The sequence below is a fragment of the Sus scrofa genome, unplaced genomic scaffold (genome assembly GCF_000003025.6).
Source record: "Sus scrofa isolate TJ Tabasco breed Duroc unplaced genomic scaffold, Sscrofa11.1 Contig1249, whole genome shotgun sequence".
Classification (NCBI taxonomy): Eukaryota; Metazoa; Chordata; class Mammalia; order Artiodactyla; family Suidae; genus Sus; species Sus scrofa.
Genome location: NW_018084846.1, coordinates 34896 through 40457, shown reverse-complemented (window position 1 = coordinate 40457; position 5562 = coordinate 34896). Strand labels below are relative to the sequence as shown.

Sequence of the window (5562 nt, the reverse complement as noted above, 5' to 3'; positions counted from 1 at the left end):
TCAATTAGTTAAAGTTCTCCTCAGAGCATCTTTAACTTCTCTGTTTCTTAGGCAATAGATCAATGGATTCAGCATAGGGATCACCAGGGTGTAAAACACAGAGGCCATTTTATCCATAGAAGATGTATAGCTGGATTTGTGTTGCAGGTAAATAAACAATAATGTCCTATATAGAACACAATCTCTACTGTCAGGTGTGAACTGCAGGTAGAAGGCTTTGTAACTTCCCTCAGTTGAGTTCATTCTGAGAATGGCCATGAGAATAAATGTGTGTTATACAAGAACAAACAAGGGTGAAGAGAGCAAATTACACCTTGAAAATATCAAAAAGATCAAATCTAATTCATGTGTGTCAGAATAGAGCATGGATATCCCAGGGGGACAGTCATGGTAAAAATAACTGGTGATGTTAGGGGTTAGAGTCACAGAAGGACAACTTAAATAACTTAATGGTGAGAATCCATAACACAAAAGTGCTAGAGAGCTAGGGAGTGAGTACTAGGCCCCAACATACTTTCCCTGCCATGGTGACTATGTAGAGGTTTGCAGATGGCTACATAATGATGTTAGGCCATTGCTGATAGCATAAACATCTCAGTGATGATGAAAATCTCAAAGACTGCTAGTTGGGTGGCACACCAATGATAGGAAATTGTATTTTGGTGAAGGACAAAGTTGACCATCATTTTTAGGCCAATGAGAATGGAGTAACCAGATCAGTAATTGACAAATGTCTAAGCAAAAAGCACATGGTACTTTGGAGTTCAAATGAGTCTGGAAACCATGCCCAGATTTCCCAGCACTGTGATACAGAATATGACCAGGATGATTCCAAAGAGAGGCACCAGCAGCCTGGGGTTTTTGGTGATCCCCATGAGAATAAATGTAGTCACCTTTGGTGCTACAGTATGATTGTGTTTCTCCATATGGTTCATCTTGGTAACCTGTGTATAATATCAGTACTATTTATATTTGAGATGCTCTCCTCTTTTTTAATGGACACTCCTGGAGGTATATTGATTGAATCCCAGCAGCAGTTGAGATCTTCACCCTAGCTGCCCCAAAATTGGATCCTTAAATCATTGTACCAGGCTGGGGACCGAATCTGTGTTGCCTCAGAGAAAATATTGGTCCAGAATTCCAAGAAATGCCATCTCCTAAGGGAATTAAATACATGATATATGAGATATAGAATTGTTTTCTTTGTCTCAAATATAAATGGAGATTCCTCTTCCCATAAGGTCAAAATCACACATACCTACATTCACATGGCAGTGAAAGTGCCTAATGATTAGCTTTTCTGATTGTAAGGCTGTTCTTGACATCAGCTTTTGCTTACTGGACAGTCCATTTCAAGACATTCACCTCAAGTAAGTACATTTTCAGCCACAAAATTAGTTCAAGAGCCAGGCTGCTCCAACCATAAAGTTTCCCTTTTAGAAAGACCTAGATAATACAGGTAACTGACTTCTTGCTTGAACCTGCTTTTCCCTTCTTGCACATTAATTTCTGCTCTTATGCTTTTAATTCACCAATACAAACTGAATCTATGCACACCACTGTTGACCACAATGAAAGCAGAACCCATGGCTTTTCTCCCTCCCTTGCTCTCTCCTCAACCTCTTTGTGTGGCTCTGAGTGTGCCATGTACCCTCCAGGGTATGAGTAATAAGCCTTGTTTTTCAAGGTTCCCTGATGACTCTCACCAGGGTGCATCCTGAAATCATAATAAGAATCACAAGGGTTGATGAACCACACACTAGCTCTGGCCAAGGGAAATGTCCCTAGGTGCTCACCAAAAATATTAAGGCCCAGTGGAGTTGATAGACTCACAAAGCACACATTCACTGAAACATTTGTAAAGTACACTTTAAAGGGGCAAGATATTTTGAAGTGACTGTTTTGATACAGCTACTTAAATATATCAAATGACCTATATACTATATTTCTGCTTTTTTAAATTTTCAAGTAATTTATAAAATAAAAATCAACACCCAAACCATGCAACTTAACATTATCAACAATCATCATGCCTGTTTAAAGTTGTAAGACATAGACAGACATTCTAAACTGTTGGTGGAGTGATGGATTACATGGTGATTGTAAAACCTCTGACCATTGAATATAAATTTCAGTACTTCCACTTAGTATAAAGTCAGATTTTTACTCAATTCAAAATCCAATGCTATTTTAATTTTAGAATTTTGCTATTAATATCTTAGTTCTCCTTTGTCACATCAGTTGTTTCTGACAAATTACCTATACTGAACTTCCAATCATACATCCTTCTTTTGAATAAAAGGAACTTGGCCATTCTGACTATTTATGAATTCTGATGATATATGGAGATTCATGTAAAGAGACCCAGTAGAAAACAAAACACAAATGAATATCAAGCACTGACAGAGAATGCATTATGTGCCAGGCATTTTTATGAGCACTTTACATATATTAATTTACTTCATCCACACAATAACTTTAGGAAGTAGATAGTATGGTCACCTCTGTGTTCACAGGGTATTGGTTCTAGGACCTGCCTTAGATCCCAAAATCTGCAGATACTCGTGCCTCATCGTCTACCTTCCTTGTCCTCAGGGGATTCTGAATCTGCAGATTCAAACACTGGTAAACATAGCAATGCATGTATTGAAAATAATCTGTGTCTAAGAGGACCCATGCAGTGCAAACCCTTGTTGTTCAGGTGTAGTTTGTATTACCATAGTCTACCTGAGAGTCAAGGAAACAAGGTGCACAAGGAGTGAATTGACTTAACCAAGTTATCTAGATAATAAGTGGTAGAGTCAGGATTCAAAGTAATTCTGTATTCAGAATATATCTACAAAAACATAATAGCATTCTTCTGTTCTAGTAAGGTCCACCTGAGAACATAGGAAATATAAAGTGGGACAGGAGAAATACTAGGTAAATAGGGATAAAGATCCTTGTTAAAATAGATACTTTAAGTATTATGTTCATTTGAAAAAAAAATGCCAATTTGTCTAAATGCACAACATAGGGTTATCAGAGACTCTACTTGTCTGTAGTACATGTTGATCCTATTCCTGATAGATAAATATGTTTAAACAAAAGAAGCAGTTTTGCACAGCATAATGCTTTCAAGATCTTTGGTGATGTTTGAGTTTAAGCTGTATGTCCTGAGAAGTTTTCAATGACCAATGTTTGCTACCTACCTAATTGGAAAATCTGCTTTTACTTCCTATTGTTTTCATCTTCATTGTCTGTCACAGAATATTTTGGGTTTTTCAAACCCCTTTGAGACTCATTTTGTTAAATATTTGATATTATTCAAGAATTTAAAAAAGGGCACACAATTACCAAGGGAGAGTTCCTTGGGTATTTGTTAATTATTCTTCAAATGCACATTAGGAAAAGTCAAAAGTATGTCATGCCTGGGTCTAACTGAATAAATAAATTACCTGATGGCACTAAACATTGGAAAAAATAAATATGCCTTTGTCAGCATCTCAAGTACACAATATAATGTACAGGCTAAGTATATTTTAAACATACATATGCAATTCATGAGTAAATGAAAAGTGACTGTTGAAAAGCATTATATATTATTATGACAAGGTATCATTCATTAACCAAGTATAATTTTGATGGATGTATAACTAAAATTCGATATGACAATGTTTTATGACATTGTTTTTTCCAATGATCTGTAGTAAATATTTTCTTCATCAGTTCATAAGTTATCTTTCATCCCTATCTTTTAAAAATGTTTTTCTGTATCTTTGATTTTCAGAAACCTTATATGTCATACTTTGGTGTAATTTCCTTTCTGTTTATCCTGCTTAGAATTATGTTAGAATTTTATATCTTGGGGTTATAGTTGTTGTTGTTTTATTTTTCATGGTTTGGAAAAAACTCTGGCCAAGATTTCTTCTGCAAGATTTTCTGCCTCATATAATTTCTTCTTTCCACTTGCACTACATTTGAATGTACTCTATGAAGCTTTCTGCTGTTCTAGGGATCACTGAGACTATTTTCATTACATTCATTCAGTATTTCAGTTTTCCTTTGACCTCATTTTTGATAGCCTTTATTGTGATGTGTGTAAGTGTACCTATCATTTCTTTTTCAGCACATTATATGCTATTTTTCACATTCAATAAATATATGTTCCTTTCAAATATTGCATTTTCATCTCCAGAAGTCCCATTTGGTTATTTTTAATCTTTTATTTATCTCAAAATATGTTTTTATTAATTACTCAGTATATTGAACATAAATAGATTTTAAGTATCTACCTGACAACTAACACGTGGTTCCCTGACCAAGAGTTTAATAAGTGTTTCCATCAGGAGAAATGTGGGTTTCTGTGGAATCAATAAAAGAAATATTGAATCAACAATAAGGCATGTTGGGGAGGGAGTGCCATTAAAACGAGACCTAAAATATGAGGATTAATTTGGCTGAATACAAGGGAAACTATTTATCCATGCATTTTAATTAGACTTTGCTCTGGAGCTGAAAAGAATGCAATTGTATTTATTAGAAATATTATCAAGTGACATTTGGCTTTTTCATAGATTATTAAAATAATATTTCATATTGGATATTACATACAAAGTTTGCATTGACTCTTAAAGACCCCGTGGGAGGCATTTTTTACTTCTTTGTTCCTTAAGCTATAGATTAAGAGGTTAAGCATGGGGATTACTAAAGTGTAAAATACAGAGGCCATTTTATCAGTATCAAAGGAGTGTACATAAATGGTAGAGACCCATAGACCACAACCACCACTGACAGATGAGAACCACACTTAGAGAAAGACTTTTTCCTGCCCTGTGTAGAATGCACTTGAAATATGACTATCAGGATCAGTAGACAGGACACTAGGATGACCAAGAGGGAAGAGATCAAATTAAATGCTGAAAATAATATGGTCGACAATTCTATTTCTTGTGCATTTGAGCAGAGCATAAGTACCAAGGGAACATCATCACAACAGAAATGACTAATGACATTAGCGACACAAAATGTCAATGTAAAAATGTTAATAGTGAACATTAGTGCCTGAAAGGCACTGTAGATGTATGGAATGCCTACCAGCAAATGGAAAAGTCTCTGGGACATGATAACATTGTAGAACAGGGGGTTACAGATGACCAAATAATGGTCATAAGCCATGGCCGACAAGCTAAAAAATGCACTGATGATGAACATAAGGAAAAATCCAACTGTGTGGCACATGCATAGTAGGAAATGGTATTTTGATCCACAGCAAAATTTATAAGCATCTTCGGACAAATGACTGTAGAATTACCAAGATCAATGAAAGCCAGGTGTTTGATAAAAAAAGTATATAGGGGTGTGTAGGTGGGAATCCATTTGGGTCAAGATGATCATGCCCAGATTTACCACCACTGTGATTGTGTAGAGGATGAGGAAGATCCCAAAAAGTGGGGCCTGAAGCCCAGCCTTCTTTGTAACTCCCATCAGAATGAATTCAATCAGTGATGATAGATTCTATTGGCCCATTTAGTCCAGTTAGCTTGTCTGGCAAGAAACAGAGAAAGTGCTATTAGCTTTCAT

At 35.8% G+C, this 5562-nt stretch overlaps 2 pseudogenes; both read right to left on the bottom strand.

The window, feature by feature from the left end:
• Positions 1-935, bottom strand: LOC110258104 (annotated as a pseudogene).
• Positions 936-4585: 3650 nt separating this feature from the next.
• Positions 4586-5508, bottom strand: LOC110258107 (annotated as a pseudogene).
• Between the last annotated feature and the right edge of the window lie 54 nt (positions 5509-5562).